Below are 19,406 nucleotides of genomic sequence, written 5' to 3'. Positions count from 1 at the left end.
TTTTTAGTTTTAATTAAAATAGATCGTTATAATAATCCCTATAAATGCATAATTAAATAGAACGTTGAAAAATGTGATAATTACGAATTACCTTATTTAAAACTCTCGGCCGTTCTAAAAGTGTCAATTTTGAAGATTTAAAAAACTGGAAAGTTAAAAGCTGCTCAGAAAAAATAAAACAATCAAAATCCAATATTAAAACAGTGATTTCTACTCAAGAAAAATTGTATTTTACTACACAAAAATAGTTAAAAATTGGAATTTTTAAAAAACGTGTATTTAAATTTCCTGTACGCAGTAAAAAAATCCTAAATCAAATTCAAAATCATGCGTACGAAATTTTTCCTATTACCTTGTAAATTGGACATAAAATATACATTGAACTTTATAGTCTCAGCGAATATTATTGATTAACGACAGAATAATTAAAATCTTAATACTTAATTTCGTAAAACATAATCGGCATTCGAGTCCTTTCTAATTTTATTATTGTACCACTGTAGTAACAACTATTATAACATTTCGAATCTGCCCAATTTTATCCTTTGTTTTTTTTATATTTGATAATATTTTTGTCGGACGTTACTTATCTTTAGTCATATAGGCGTTTTCACCGTACACCGACACGCGTGGCTGTTATACAATATCCCAATATTTAAGTTGTAGCAATATAATACATATTATGAATTATATTGTTTATGATGTTATAATATGGATACTTGCAGCTCCTGCAACAACGATTTATCAACAATCTTTCGACAACGATTGCCGAGGCTTGTGTAGTAGGTCGTTGCCGTGGCGCGAGTGCAAAATATCACTATACGCAGAATATTATCCACATAATGTATAGTTACATAAACAATATTAATCGTTATGATATTTTCATGTATATAATATGTAGTATGTTCGAGACCGCGATTGGAGGCTACCGTTTGAAATTAATTATTGAACGGGAATTCATTTCTGGTACCCAGCACAGTTTAATGGAAAACCAGAAAAATAAAAACCGGTCACCGTCGTTGCCACAGTCTGTGTCTCCGAGCGCGTACTTTCAAAAAAATATTGTAGTATTACTATAGAAATGCAAATAAATTGTTTGTAACCTACCTGTTGCAGATCCGAAGGAATGATCTATCAGGTGGAAGTTGTCCAAGTAGTTGCTGATAGGCGGGATTGTGGCGACTGCATCAGATTGTTTGCAACATTAATTCCCGGTTGCACCAAATATTTATCAGAGATAAACTCGTTTAACTGAAGTTGAAATAAAATCTGTTATATAGAGTGTGTTTTAAATTTTATCTGTTGTTAAAAATGTATTTTATCACTAGTTAAATTAGAGGTTGATCTATCGTCGTGTAAAATTGTATGTATGGTTAAATTTTGTTATTCATGTTTTGTGATATGATATCAACTTGTATTACAGGTACCATTTATTTAATAATCAGTTTATTGGTAATAACCTGAATATAATTAAATATTAAACAAAACTTTTAGATTTAACACATGTTAGTTTATCATTAGATTAAAATTTAACAGTGGAAAAATTAATTTATCGATAGATAACAAGTTTGGTGCAACCAGGCATAACTGTTGCAATCTATTTTATGATAAAGTATATTGTATAATATAATTACTATAATAGTGATATTTTCAAAAATTGAAAAACTAAAATTTATTTATAGATTTTTGTCATTTTAAAGATTCTGTTAAAAACTATACAACTTCCGAAGGTTATTGGATTACGCGTAAACTCTCAATTCGAGTGAATTACACCAGCGGCAATAATTTGTTTAATGGTTTAGGCAGCAGAAGTAAAATTAGAAGCTTTATTATGTCAAGGTTTATAAAATATAATAAACATATAATAATGTGGTAAGAACGTGTTTAAGCTTGTTTATTATCTATAGAATAATGATGTATCGTATAGGTTTTAATAGGTTTTATATTATTTTAAGATAAAATCAAAGTCCTAGTTAAAAGGGGATACGTATCCGCACTTCGGATTTTGGAGTATTCTATTATTGAAGTTACATGAGTAAAAACTGTTACGGTTATCTCATGGCTCACGCCTAGGAGGGAAGGGTCTTGGAACTTAGAATATAATTACCAGGCTAATTTGAGGTCCATCTAATTAAAATTAAAATACAATTTACAAAAATGCTTAAACATTTTTATAAAATGTTAATGTGTATAATTAACAAAGAAAATTGTTATATACGAGTACAAAAAAGGGAAATGTTTTAAATTAAGAATTTAATTTTTTAGCGGGTTTAAAGAAAGACCAACAAATTTACGAAATAGTCGGGTTCAAATTATATTTGAATCTCATTAGATAGCATTGATAGCAAAAGAAATATTATAAATAACACAATTTTTCAGAATCTGTAAGACGAATCAAAAAAAATAAAAACAAAAAAAAAAAATTTGTGTTTTGACAAAAAAACAGAAACTCTTATATTGAAAAATGTAACGATAGATTTTTTTGAGAAAAAAGGTAGTAAAACATTTGACTGTCATACATTTTACTAAAAAAAATTCGTGTGCAAATGCCTAATTTGGAGAAGGGGAAGCTAGTGTGTGTTAAGGTTAAGCACCTCTAGTTTCAGTGGTAATAAGCACTCTTATCAGTTATGCAGTTATATGGCTAATTATAATTCATATTTTTTATTATATTATATCAATAAATAATATGAACAGAACACATTTTATTTTTAATATTTATTATTTATAAATTATCATTAAATGAGATGAAGGGGGATGCAAAGTTACTCACTGTACAATTCATGATCATAAGACTAATTAAAAAAATAACAATTCATTATCTTTTATTTTTTATAATTGCGCCCATGGTCGTCGAGTGATTTACGAACTGTTAATAGTAAACGTTAACCGGATTCAGTCATCATATGAAAAAAAAAAATAAAAATATTATCCTTTTAACTTTTTACGATGACAAAGTACGTGTATATAGTAGTAGTAGTATAATAATTTATAATTTAAAATGTATTGTAATTCACAGTACAAGCCCATTTTATACATCATAAGAACACACAATATATTATTTAAATATAATATACAAAAAGATATTAAAATAATGCAAATTAACAATAATAACAAGAAACATTTAATTAAAATTACGTACCTATATATTTAGGAATGAACTGGGTCTTCATTGCTGATTTCATCATACACGAACCATACTAGGTAGTTATATAAATAAATAATAAATTACATACACCGGAACATGGAATGGAGTGAATTTATGCAAATGAATACTATAAGGTTTTTAAAATTGACCTTTACTAATAAGTCTAGAACATTTACCTTATCACTATTTAGATGGAAATATTAAAGAATACTAGATTTATCTGTTACTGAATGCACCTAAATTTTAGTTTTTCTAATACCGATGTGTATAGTCGTGTGGAAAAACTCTTCATTCGGAAAAGAAGACACGTACTTAATTCAAAAACGTAATCTAGCAATTATCATGCAATGTGAATTACTGTGAGTATATCATATCATATTCCAAATATATCTAAATATGACGAATATCTTACAATCGGTGTGGTAAATTATGATGGAAACAATTAATACTTTTAGTCGGCTTTTTAAAACTTTTAATTGTTCGTGATCGGACTGTATATATCTGTAAAAACTAAAAAATTCTATTTGACCTAATCCTACTATGCAGAGTTAGACTGGCGTCAAAAGGCCCAGTCTGCGATCTTATCAAAGGGCCCTTGATAGAGTTAGAGTGTTTAGACTAAAAATTGTTATCTCCGTCCTCTTTTTCTATATTTTTATATTTAAACTAGCTAACCCAGCAAACGTTGTTTTCCCAAAATTTTTTTTTAAATATTAAGTGGACCCGGCGAACTTAACGCCTTCTGATAAACTTTAGAGTGATAATAAAACATATAGTTTAAGAATTTATTTATTGATTTTTATGAATTAACACAGAAATCAGTTGAGTGCAATATGATAAACAATGTTATTTGTTTTGTTTTCTGGCGCAAAAACAAAAACGAAGACGGTTTACCAACACGCGAACTGGCAACGTACAGCTGATCATGCAAAAAACATGAAAATTCTAAATTGATTCCACAGACTTTTCAAAATTTTTTTTTGTAAAAACCTTCTCCTAGCAATTACGAACAATTTAAAAAAAAATTGAGCCAAATTGGCCCAGCTGTTCTCAATTGATGAATTGTTATACATTTTTGGCTCCATTTTTATATAGAAAAGTGCGCCAGTGTACCTATAGATGTTTCCGACGATATTATTGAATTTTTTATAAATTTTTTTTTACAAAGTTGTTTCAAATACTTATAAATACATGTTCTATTCTTTTCAATTTTGACAAGATGCATATAATAGAAGATAAAAAATATTTTTACCGAAAATACCAATATATTCTAATAATTTTCCAATTCAATTCAAAAGATTTGAGATCCCCAATAAAAGTTTATTTTGCAATAACAATAAATAATCGTAAGGTCAAACATTAGCGCATTGTAAAGAAGATTTGGAAAGTAACTTTTTTTTACATAGATAATTCTATGTAAAATTTTCAAAAATGGAATAACTTAACCATTTATATTTTATATACCACAAAACAAAACTCTGAATGTACGAGTATATAATGTGTATCAAGAGGTTTTGACTGAAGTTGTTATTAGCATATTACTAAATACATAGTTCTATGTATTATGTGACTAATATTATTAACGTTTAAATTATTGGTACTTACCATATTTACATCTTGTATGGGTTCTTCTGTTGTTAAAATAAAATTTTTTAAATATTGCTAATATTTATATTATGATTATATCATAATCTATACATAAAAAAATTTGTAAATATCATAAATTAAGTGAAGTAGATTGTAGGTAATACATTTTTCTTAATCTAACTGTAGTCTTGAGAATATAAGTAGGTGTACTTGTCTAGTACAAACTGTTCAAGAGAATGTTATTTTTGGATCTTAAACGCACAGAGTCGGACTGACGTTAAAAAGCTCAGTCTGCGATCTTATCAAAGAGCCCTTGCTAGGGTTAGAGTGGTTAGTCTAAAAATTGTTATCTCCGTCCTCTTTTTCTATATTTTTATATTTAAATAAGATAGCAATTATATGAAATGAAAATAAAATACATATTATATAATATAGATACTATAAAATTATTATTTATAACAATTTATTTGACCTAACAAACATGAAACAATACTTACATAATATATGATAATAATTAATAAACATTTTAATTTGAATTATTAAAACACTTAAATGAATGGCTAGTTAAAATTTAAAATTACAATTCAATTTATAATTCAACTTTAAAACAACAGTTTTAAAAGTTCATTAGAACTCTATCCAATAATATCAATTACACTATCTTTATCAATTTCAAAATTTCTTTCAATATTCATCAATAACAATGTTTCTATTGTTTCTTGGGAAATAGCTGATTTTAATTTTGTTTTAATATTTTTTAATTTTGAAAATGTTCTTTCACAGGTAACTTAAGTACATGGCAAGGTTAATACAAATTGATATGCTTAATATATATTATTAAAACAACCAGACTGTTGAACTATATTATGTAACACATTGAAAGTACACCGTAAATACGAGTAGTTATAACATGTTTTACAATTGTTGGATGGATCAATTTCAGATACTTGATCTTGGTTTAAATCTAGTTCATGTTCATAAATAGGAATTTGGGAGTTTTCAGTTAAAAATGTGAAAGTATCTTTAAAAGTTTTAGTAATAGGATTAAACTGTAAAGCAAATTGTTGTAATTCACATGCAAGTGTGTTTCTATCAATATTTGTTAGAATTGAAAGTTCTAATTAAGCATTTGCAGGTACTTCATTTTTTATAAAATTAAAATTTTTAGGATCTAAGCAAATACAATCACTTAGTAATTTTGAATTAGTTATAAATCGTTTATTTAAGCTTAACTATATTAATTGGTGTGTGTGTGTGTGTGTGTGTGTGTGTGTGTGTGTGTGTGTAGCAAGCAATTATTATATTATTATCAATTATTATTACAATTCAGTTGTTAGATAATATTCATTTTATTTTATAAATCTAAGATTAATAAGGAACCATTAAAAGTGTTAAGATATGTTTGAATAAATGATAATCTTGTTTAAATTTAAAATATGAACATGAAGTTTGGGGGTCCAAACACTCCAAACTAGCCGTGGACCCAGTTCGCGATCGCGGACCTGCAGTCCGGGCCATTCCGACCCTGCTACTATGTAGACTATTGGAAGTTGTTTATATTTTGTCCGATCAAAAATCGTAATTATAAATATTTTTCATGACGTTGATATTATATTTTTATAGTTGTATAGTTTTCAATGTTTTTATTGCAATAATGAATAAGATGATATCAATAGATTTTATTTGAAAATAATAGATGTTTATTAGTTTTGAGTCTCGTTGCGACAAATGCAATTGATGCAGCTGGTGTATAGCTGCAACGCCAGTGTACTGCGTCATCATCAATGGTCGCAACATACCGGCCAACAAAAACGAACGGATGTTTAATATTAATTATATTATACATACTTCTAGAAGTGCGCATTACCTACACCTTAAATACGTAGGTATTATAATACTGTTATGTAGAGAATAAGGAAGTTTTTTCGGAGTTCCTTGACACGCGGACGTCGATGCACAAATAATCATTAACCGAGTATATTATAAAATACTCGTTTCCTTGCTACCCTCACTACTACCCACCTACGAGAAACCGACCGCGCCATATCCGGTCGGCCGGCGAGCGCGTCGAACGCACACTAATATTACCGAACGCCCGCGAGTCACGCGATCCACCGCAGCCGTCGCCTTAGCAGCGATTGTCATATTATTTTATTCCCACTCGAATAAAAATAGGTATATGTGTCACGTTTTTTTTTCAAATTTCAATTCTTCGGGTAAATTTTTTGGCGATTTGCCGCCGGGGCGCGTATACAGAACGTACAATATACGACATACGTATATAAATCGAGTTCAAATGTGATTTAGACTTTTATTATACAGAGTGATTCACTTAACTTGTTCATTTTCTTTTTTTTCCAATGATATAGCAGCGTAAACATAGACTTTTTAATTTTTTTAAACATACAGAATATATTTGTTCAAATTCCTAAACGGAACAATAAATGTATTGATTATACAACAATAAGTGTATTTTTTTGTTGGTAATAATTTTTCAAGGCTGTAAAAATGCTTCGATTATCAACTTTAAGGATATTTTTTGGTATACAATTTTAATTGGTTTTTTTTCTTTCTAAAAATGACTATGGAAATTGATGTATTTGTAAAAAATACTTGAAAAATTAACACAGTTTCTTAATAAATTGTTCATTAGTACAATTTTTGGATATATTGAATTTTCTAATTATCTTTAAGCTTTTTTTTTTTTTTAAATAACGATAAAAATTTATCACTAGTTCAAAATTTTTGAAAACTTGATTTAAAATTACACGTAAGTTATTTTCATATTTACAAAAACAAAAAAAAAAAAAATACAAAAATATATAGTTACAAATTGTTTTTATATGATCTGAATTTTAATTTTTTACAAACAAAAATTTACAAGCTGTATATATTTTGCAGTAAAAATTAATAAAATTTTCAATTTTTATAGCTTAGATTTGAAAATGTAATACAATATTTTTTTAAGAACTTCATAGTAGAACTACAAAATCTGAAATATATTTACGATTATAATTATGTTTTATAGACTTTTGTAGTTTTAATTATTATAAGCAAACTATGTATTTTAATAATTAATACAAATGTAAATTGTTTTGCTCTAATTAAAAAAAAATATATTCGTGGGGATTTAAAACTTAAAATATATAAAAATATTATGAATTTGACTATACCCAGTGACGTTTCAAAACACATGAATTCATTTTGATTATTATCTATTTATTTATTTTGATACTATTCACACAGTGAATATGGTATTTTCACTAAGGAATTATTAACTCAATAAGTAATAATTGTGATTAAATATGATATAAACATTATATATTATTATATCTAACTATTAAATATTAATAATATAATATATGCAATGTTTTTGGGAATCCTTCTATTATTATACTAAAAGTAAAATAAATAATTATTTTCAAATTTATGTTAATAAATATATCATGAAATTACTTGGTGATATAACCTAACAGACTTCGAATTTCCCCTTAAAATTGCTTTTCGTATACAATTATATAAAGTAAAATTCAAATTTAACACATCCATCATAGTACTTATTCAATACAATATAATAAATAGTTAACTTAGTGTACAAGGACCATTAGATCTATTATAGTGGGTGTAAAAGATACAGATGATTTGAAAATTTTAGTAACTACATTTTTTCTATTAAGAATAAATACTTGATAATATAACTTAATTATATAATTTAATATAGTAGTTTTATTATAATATAATAACACATAACTTTTAATTATTATTAGTATGCTAAATTTACCATTGTATAATTTACAGTAATTATTCTGATTTCTATATTATATATGCGTAAGATCAAAATGTTCAAACTGTTGCTTTTCATTTCTTAGCACAGTGTAAAGCCGAATCTTTACTGATTATTTATTATTAAAATTCTCAAAAAAAAATTAAACCCTAATCCACATAAATGATAGGCAATTGTTTGTAACCAGTAAGATTACTAAATTTTTAATGAAGTTGATCATAGTGCTAATCGGTCCTTTGTAAAACAACTCCAGATATCAGAACCGTTTATCACTTCCTTTGCTTATGTTTGAATAGATATTTTTATACCTAAAAAACTGTTAGAAATTGTTGATGTGAATTGATTTTCACACGTTTTATAAATAATAACTTCGTGTACACTAAACAACTTTATTTTTAAACACGCTTTTAAAATACTGGCTCTGATAGTGTTTATGTAATTTCAATACTTTTTCACAATTAGAATTTTCGTTAATATTTGGAAAACAAATAATTATTTTAGTTTATAAATCTATAGATGATCTCTTAGTAGCTACTAACCACAGACTACAGGTTGATTTCTGGTTTTTAATCGATAGGTTAACTTTTTTAACTTGTCTAAAGGAAAGTGAAACGTAGTATTTTATTGATCGACATAGTTTTATTCATAAGTACTGAGTAGTTTAAATTGTTTCTAGCATTCAAGGTCTACCACTTAAATCCATGTTTTTTCTTACAAAATGCCCAAGAAGATGTTATTTTTATTGGCCCATTCAAAGTTTTCGATATTATAGATTGTGGTGTTTTTATTTTAGGTAAATTTATGGTTGATTACCCCTTGTAAGTTGTGGTCTTATTAGTACTAAATATATAAATATAATAGTTAGTTTCACCCATACATATTAACACAATTATTGCAAAAGCAATGTGTTTTCTAAAATTTATCCAAAGAAATGTGACTAATTTCAATTCTGTTTTTTAATGATATTTGAAGTCATTATTTATTTGAATATGTGTTGTTGTTAAAATCGTCAAAAATAGATATAAAGTAAATAAATTATATCTAAAACTTTTTTATTCTATTTAATTTCGGGTTTTAAGACCCCAATAATATCCAATAATTAATTATTACCTAATCACTTGACTTAAGTTTGGCAAGGAAGTTAGTGGCAGTAGACGTAAGACATGATCTGGTTGTTAAGGTATGGTTTTATTATTCATTGTACGAATGGACAAATTGCCCGTTGACGTGAAGATTATGAACGGTGAATGTCGCACCCTTCACAATCCTGGGTGAAGTCATATTATGGAGTTATACCCGTTAGTAGATGTAGGTAATCCCAAACTATAAGTGTGTATGCAACCGAGTAGTTGCAATATAAGCAGCAGATGGGAGAGATCCTCTCTGAAATTTAAAAATATTTTCGACGTAACAAAATAATTAAGAATTTTTAATTATTTTTTAAATTAATTAGTTAAATAATATAAAATTAATAACCTCCTTCTGATAACAATGGTTTTATAACTCTTTTGCAGGTATGTTTTTGGTCTCGTAAACGTATATTAATGACGTAAAAATGTACAATAATATCATAATATAATTGTGTGTACTACCCTCCACCAATTCTGAACTGCCGACCAAGTTGAAGTTTTCACCTACAGTATATAGTATATACATAGTGTTCCGTTTGAATTCACTAACTTTTTTAAATCATAATTTTCTATTTTTTTTCTGTGCCCATATTATTAAAGTGGGTTTATTCTCATAAATTCTTTATAATAAGAACATTGATGTTCACAGATATAGTAAAAATTACAATGTACACATATCTAATAGTAAAAACAAAAGACTATTTATTCAAAATCTGATATTAATTCATCAATAATTTTAGAAAAGTATTAAATCACTTCTGATTAATTATTAATTAAATCAAAAACAGATTATAAAAATAAAAATGTATTTTGCACTAAAAAATAAGAATTTTTTTAAAAAATTCAGAACTATATAAAATAATTTTTTCAAAACTACGAAAAGCTAACAGAAATTGTTTATAGCTAGTAAATAAACCAATATCATTCTGTATACATATTATACTATATACAAGCATGCTCGTGAGATAGTATTATATTATTAACTATGCTTGCGTGACGATTATGCATAATGAATTCATATACACTTTACGTAATATAATATAAAATAATATTTTAATGTTATATAATAACAATGTAGTAGGTATATAGGTTATACAATAAAAACAGTTAGTAGTTCATACCGAAGTATCTCACTTATACGTTAACATTAAAATACATTTTAGCTATAAAGAATAATTACTATGATTTTAGTTTCGACCGTGTATAGTAATTGTGTTCGCAGAAATTTTCGAAACAACTACATTAGTAGGTACCTATTTTATGGAGAAAAACAATTAATACTATCTGACTGAGACTTATGTGGTAGTTTAAACCATATTCAGGATTTAATCGTAGGAGAAGGGATTTAAACATTTTCATGTATCTACAATAATATAATATATATTTATTTTATAACATATTATCGGTATATAACTAAAATATTTTAAGTTTATTTAAAATTTTTTTTTTTTTCATTTCATTTTTTTTTTCAACCAACCAGGACAGAGGGTGGTAGTGGGATATTACGAGTATCTATATAACTCTCTTGCAGAATTCATTACTGGTTTACATTTTGTATTTTGTACAATGACAAAATTATATGTGAAGTTTATTTATTGATACAGAGTGTTTCGAAGTGTTTTTCCATAATTTTTCTCGTTATATCTCCATACGAAAGCTAATTGTTTGCAAATTGTTTATTTTCTGAAGCATCGTTTATTGGATAACAATAACAATTATTAAAATTTCCTGTGCGGACGTACAAACATGTTATGTATCATGATTCAAGACAATGAAATATGGTTAAGATATACCCCAACTTGTCTGCCCCTACGAGACTGGTATTATTTTTTATAACTTAATTGGCTTGTTTACTTCTTCCAGGGTCAACCGGAGTCCGCCGCGGCGTTGCCCTTGATTCTTGTATTAAGATCCTGATCGCGAACCAGCTTGGCAGCAATAGTCTTAGTCTTCTATGATCACCTTCTTACAGCGTGTCTCTGTGGACTGCGGTCAATAATTGTGTTCTGTTAAATGCTGTTTGAAATTTTATTATGAGGGGATTCTTAAAGGGCATCAAAAAAAATAAATAAAATAAAATTATTATAGTTTAAAAAACAATATAATTTTTATAATAAAATTAATTTATATATTTTAAAAGTTAATAATTAAAAATATGTTTATTTTCTTCTTAGCTTTTGCCTCATAAAATAATTTATGGTGAATCATATCTGATTTTATAATATTTTTCGATGTTTATGTTTATTATAATGATAATTGACAGAAGTATTATGATAAAATATGACGTAGATAAAAAATTCACAACAAAAAAGTAAAAATATATTATCTGTAGAAAATGATTGAATTGGGTTTTGGGAGGATTAAAAAAATGGCAAAAATAACTTCTCGCCCCTGAAGTCCTAGCCGCCAGCATATACTATTGTTATTGTCATTGGACGCGTGGCGTGTAACACTATAACTTGACCTAACCTACCTACACATACTATATCATTACGTATTATTATTACTAAAAATTGTATCGGATTATATGGTACTGAAAAGTGCGACTGCGGTTTGACCCGCAGACGCGTGTTCTGTGTATAGTATCATATATAACGCGAAAAATAAACGTCTCAGATTTCGTCAATCACTTTACTTTTTTATCACGTATACACGACTTTAATACTAGTTTACTGTGTACAATATAGAAATATAGAAATATTATTAATATACCACAGTCATCGTTACGTTTATTATTGCTGTTGTTTTAGGTGCTGAAACACAAACGCGTTTGCCCTGAGAAGACGTATTATTATTACTATTATTATTAATACTCGTATATCCTACGTTTATATGCGACTGAAGTGAAAACAATATATAATTATAATAATTTATATAGTAACGTACGTACGTCAGAGATCATGATCGTCGATAGTGTTGTAAAGGCATTTATCGCGTTCATAATTAATATTAAAACTAGTTACATAAAACTGGAAAATGGAACTCGAGTGATATCAAGAAAATTACAGGAAGAGCTGGATTCATAAATTTATACTTCTATGAACAACTTGTACCATAACCGTCGTGATCAAGGTCGATGAAGTATATATTTTGTATACTCATAATAATATATTAATGAGCATTTTGTTATTTAATCGAATGCAAACAGTAACCAAAAAAAAAAAAAAAAATAAATAGTTGATATATTGACGTTTATTGGAACATTACCTTCCCTGTGAGAATTTAACTAGAAAAAAACATGTTTGCTAAATATTTAGCACGTTATAAGTGTATAGTTTGCATACTTGAAATAACTGCGTTGGTCAGTAATAACAGGTAAGTACTTATACCCGACTTGAAATAACTGCGTTGGTCAGTAATAACAGGTAAGTACTTATACCCGGATGTTGCAGATTTTTTCCTTCCAATGATGGTCCAATGCCAAAATACAAAAATTGAAAATAAATGTATTCATTATTCATAATAAACTGTAATTTTATTATTTAATTAATTTTTGAATATTATAATATTGGAGTACCCCTCTTCATAATGTTGTGACAATTATTTAAATATTGACATCAGAATATTTTTATTTTTTTTAATTTGAATTAAATCTCACAAAATTCAACGGTTGAAGATAATTAATTTGAATTTTTAACAATTTTTATGTTAAGACTAAAATTTTGTAACAATGTATAATAAGTAACAAATTGTAATTTAATACAATTTTTCAGTTTTTATACAAGACTTATCATTATTATTAACTCTATGTCCCTTTTCTAGATATTTTATGAAAACTTCACACCTCCTTAATGAAATATGATTTTATTCTTTAAATATTATAAAAGCAATTTATATTTTACCATTATAAATATAGTAATTTTATGTTTGTTTAAGCAATATTTATTCGTTCATCAGCTTTTATAATTGACATATTTTATTAAATTATAAAAAATATGTTAACAGGTACATTTTGATTTATTATTAAATTACATGAAATTTTTGGCAAATTTCTTAAAGATTTATAGAATATTGAATTATCTGAGTTCTAGCTATGATGGATTGAACAATTAAGTTAAGCTTTGTACACTTTTTATAAAAAAATATATAATTAAGGTTATAAAATTATGATAATATGTTTTGCATATTTTATAGAAATTAAAAATAATGTTGGTTCTGGAGTTAGGGCAATATTATATTATATTCTTATACTGTAATGCTATAAGTGAAATAAAGAGTCAGACCGAAATAGGTACGGAATTCACAATATTTTTTCAATCGTTACCACGGATGAATGAAATGAATAGTTAGTTGTTATTGTAATAATTTGTACTCAATTGTATATTATATTAGGTACTGATCAATTATATTATTGTAATATCACTTACTTGCAGTAGTGTTTAGAATATATTTATTTTTTTTTTGGGGTGAGACCTAGACTTTTTTATATCTACCATCGCCTTTTTTAAGTTGTTTATTTCCTTATTTAAACAGGGATTATCTTTTAATTTACGTATATAAAATATAACTAAATTATTTTGATTAATCAAAAATAGATACATTTTATTGTAACTAGTTGAGTAATAATAGAATAATTAATTTGTGTTTTTTTTTTTTTTTTTTTTGATACTTTGTTGCACTCAATCGCTCTCATTTAGGCTACAGAAATTGTATAAAACCTAAACCATAGTTAAAATGTCAACATTATCACGCTTCAAAAACGTTAAACCGTAGAATGTGTCAAATGTAGTCAAAATGAGTATATAATAAAATAAAGGCAGTAACCTAAATAGGCTAGAACTTATAAACATAATATAAACTCATTATTTGTTAATTATGTCATGGGCCATGGAACATTGCTATAAATCCCTAGTAGAATTACTCTATATGACCTAAACTTATTTATAGATTTTATGGTAAATTAAATGTAATACATTTTTATTAGTTATTAGTTATTTCTTACTTCAAACTCGGCGATCTACTGCAAGGTTAAGCATCTGACCGCTCCGAGTTCACCCAGCACCCACCCACAAAAAACAGCCTTCGTCACACCACATCGTATTACTATATGTACGTAGAAATCGTTGGCGGTCATGCTTTATCGCTTTATCGCCGCCGTGATGTCGTAATCTGCGAGAAGAATATTAGTTCAAAGATAATATTATAGTGATAATCATGATACAGTCACAAAAATAATTGTTCAATAATATTATACTACCTAACGACAACAATTGATGTAATACATATTGTTGTCTTGCCATGATGACAGTCTCGCAAGGTCACGTAGGACGCTCGCGGAAGACGCGGGTGTGGTGCGATGCATTTGCAGCAGACGTGCGCGCGTGCGGATTGATTTAATTATTTTTTTTTCGTCAGCCACTCGCGAGTACATTATCGACTTAATGTGCATACACGTACATATACAGGATGATTCAATGAACACGCACATTCGAATTTTTTTATTTAATAACGAATTTATTCAAATTTTGATTTTTATAATTTCTAAACAATTTATTTTAAGACCGTATTTTGAAGTTCTTTTGAGATTTTTTGTGCCACTTATGAAGTGTTCTGTAGCAATACAAACTTATATTTTACGAATGAGACGCCTCCTCATTTTACTATAAATTATTATGTTGATCATTATTTTTTTAACTTTTAACTTGTCTAATTTAAAACTCGAATGGATAGTTTTAACTAAAATTATCTATTTCGCATCATATATGAAGTATAATTATTAATTATCATAAATTATTGGTACGCAAAGCAAAGTTGATTAGTTAAATAACTTAAAAATAACTCGTTTGAATTTTAATTTTGATATGCCAAAATATATAGAACTATTAGCCATAAAATAATTTATTGCTTATAAAAATGAGATGGGTTATTATTTAAAAAAAAAATAAAACAGAAGTTTGATTCTCCATAGAACACTTTTCCTTAAATAGAGAACAGAGAATTTCGATAATTTGAAGATAAAGTTTTTAATTTATTTAGAAATTCCAAAAATCAGTTTTTGAAAAACTCTATTATTGGAAAAGGAAATGGAGATAAGCATGTTTGGTGATCACTCTGTATATGGATAAAATATCATCTTTTCGGACAGTGCAGACATATTGTGTGTTTATACACAATTCACAAAGCTGATGGGAAAGTCGCTATTTAATTTAATTTAATTTTCATTCTCACTGTTTTACATAGGTTAGGTATATATATACAGTTTATAGTTTCGAGTCGACTCGAATTGAATTTATACGATTAACGAAACGTAATACTCATAATAGCATAGTAATATATTATTATTGTTCACATACATAAGACACCTAATATACCTCTATACTAAAATAATATAGCTATTAGGAATTTTGTTTAAACATCCAGTTAAATACCTATTTATATATTATATATCGTACATTTATTATAATTTTAAAATGTCATTTCAGCGACGCGCACATTATTGAAAACATTTGTTTATTATAATAAATTAATATTATAATTTCATAATCGTGTCATAAAAGCATGATAAAAATCGACTTTCACAATAACGCTATTATTGTTCGGTCGAAATTTAATATGATGTATACTTACGTTTGCATACAGAAAAATAAATACCAACCCAAAATCCGTGGACTGCGGTGAAATGTAATTATTAATTCTAATGGATTACCAAATTATTATTACTGTCAGTATATATTATTATAAATAAATAATAGCACTTCGGATCAAACTATGTCGACAAGTTCAGTTGTTAAAAGTGATGCAATACAATTGACTTTGAATTAAAACAAATACTAAATACTTTTATCCTCGTTGTTATAATTTTATTACGAGTCTAGCCTTGCCAGACTATTTTTTTTATTACATGATTTTAATAATAGAATATTATATTTTTACAGCATATAGACACATATTCGAGGCGATTGTTTTACTGTAGAACATTCTTTAAAACGACGCCACATCCACGTGTATTGTTTCCGTCTGAGGTACGACATGGCAAATCGCAAATGTGTGCTCAAGTTTCAATTTTCGATGGTAACTACTCTTTAACTATAGAGTTAATTTACCTTCTATTAAACTTAAAGGTTCTATGTTTTTACAAAGGTTTTTTACAATTATTTTATTTTTATGCAAATTATGAGTGTCTAATAAATATTAAAATTAAAAAATTTAAATATTGTACAATATTTTAAAAATCTATGAGAAAACACTAATAATATCCTTACATAAAGTTTGATGATGGATCAATTCAATTTTTTTTTTAAATTGGAACTGAGAAAATATATTATAACCTTACTAAACCAGGTAGATATTAGTAAAAAAAAAAACATCAAAAGTGGTAATTTTATTCATTTCTTGTATACAACCACAATATATTTTAGTCTATTTTCTATGCATCTTAGTATAATATTATAAATATTTTTGAGTATTTTTTTTTTAAATTCACTTAAAATCTAAAATTTTTGTAAAAAACTACTCGCAATAGTGAAAAAAGTTTAATAATGACCTAAAAAAAAAACCTAATAAATCAAAAAGTGCACTAAGTTGCACAATAGAGTTTTTTTATTATTTGATTTTCTAATCTTCAATGAATTCATTGGTAGATCTATTATTTAAACTTTGTGTCCATAGTCTTGAAGTTATGTAGAACTTAATGGTGTATGATTTGTGAATAAAAAATAAAGTGTCGTTATATTACTCCAAAGTCTGAGTATTATATATTTATATAAAAATTAATTATATTTTCAATAAAACGTTAAGTTATATTAGTTGAAAATAACCATAATCGTGCATTAGTATTTACATATTATATTAATATATAATTTTAAATCAATGATTTAAACAGTTATGATAGGTATTTTTTAATAAATGGATTGATTATATTGAATGTTGCAAATTCAGAGATGTTTCTGATACAAGAAAACTTACTATGTGTTAAGCTGGAATCGTCATTGGCTTGTACTTGTTTATTGAGGTGTGTTTTTAAATTGAAATTTGTATATTGGAAAAGGAGATAGTATAGGCTGTAAGACAATATTTTAGATGAAATCAAGCACTAATACAATGGTTGTCAAGTATAATTTATTGGCACTGTCCTAACGGCGTTTTCAGAAAATGATAAAACTTTCTATTTCTTAATTGTATAATTACTTAAATTATCTAAAACTTGTAATCCAAGCAAATACTTTTTGATTTTAATAAGTTTTATTTTGATTTGTTCTTACAAAGCCTACGCTCTATGGTATTTAGTCTATTTAAAATTTTAAAATATTATTGTATAAGTGTCTGATAATAAGAATTAATAAGTTGCTTGCGTATATTATTGTGGTTTTCTCAGAATTATCATGCACTGTAGTTGGAATTTATTGTTTTTGTTACCAGAGATCGTGGAGATTTTTTGCTAATAATCGGTATTGTATACATATATAATATATGATAAATGTACCGATAAACAAAACGTAATGATTACGAAACCATTTCTCGCAACGAAGATAATAATAATTTAATAGCAAAAATTATTGAAAAATTACGATTTATGCTACAAAATGGGTGCTCATATCATTATATTTTCAGTTTTTGCTGCGTTTAATAATTTATTCATATTTATAAGATATTGAGCATAATATTTTATGATGTCGTGTGTGTAAAATATATACAGGGCGATTCATCACTAGTATGCTCATTGACATCTTTTTTCTTTAATAACTAATTTATTCATTTTTTGACTATTGAAATTCTCAAGTATACTGAAGTATTATATTTTTAATTAGTCGGATTTTACACTATTATAGAGAAGTGTTTTTTGTAGATAATTTTTTTTTTCAAATGGAAAGAATTTTTTTTACTGTAAATTATCAAGCAAAATAATTAGTTTTTTTTTTTTAATATATTGATGTACCTATTTAAAAATGTATATAGTGGATATGTAGCTATTAAAATGTATTTAACAAGGATATAAGTCTTTGAAAATTATTTTATAAATATATAAAATATATTCTAATATTGAATCTAGTATTTATCATATTCAAAGAATATCTAGAAATTTTAGAGTGTTGAAAAATTATTATTAATTAATAAAATTTTTAAATCCTTCATAATATATTCCAGATCCATTATTATGAACCTATTATCCTTAGCATACTATATTAAATAACTCAATAGCTACTCGTTCGATTTTGATATTATATAATAAAACAAAAAAGACGTCTGATTGAAGATTTACAAGAAAAAAAGTACAATTATAGATTGAAAAAATACGCTATTATAGCCTCAGAATATTCTTTAAATGATGAAAAAAAATCCTTTTGAAATATACTCAAAAGCTATAAAACTATGGTTCCAAAAATCAGATTTCGAATAAATTAATAATTAAAAGAAAAAAATGGGAGATGGTCATGTTCGCGGTTAGAGTTAGGTATCGTCCGATTTAATATTTTAATTTTATAGTACTGCAGTTTTTTCCATTACATCTATTTATATAATAACATAACACACGCATGTACCGTGTACGTCACATTTAATACATTATTTGCATGCGTTTGCAATACATAATGTATGATTTTTATATTACGATGCTGCCTTCCAGTATAAATATTGGCGAATCAAGACATCAAAAAATGGTACCGGTTTTCAATCATTAGAATAAGAAGATAGATGTCCAGAAAACAAATTAGCTATGCACTTCGTCGTTGAAAATATTCACACCACATACACGCACTTCACGGTTGTGTGTCGGTGTTGCGTCATCAGAATTGTAAGGTTTTTTATTTTTTAATAGTAA

Source organism: Melanaphis sacchari, unplaced genomic scaffold, assembly GCF_002803265.2.
Source record: "Melanaphis sacchari strain LSU unplaced genomic scaffold, SCAv2.0 Contig42_pilon_pilon, whole genome shotgun sequence".
NCBI lineage: Eukaryota > Metazoa > Arthropoda > Insecta > Hemiptera > Aphididae > Melanaphis > Melanaphis sacchari.
The sequence above is the reverse complement of the archived record's forward strand: the minus strand, read 5'-3'. Positions refer to the sequence as shown.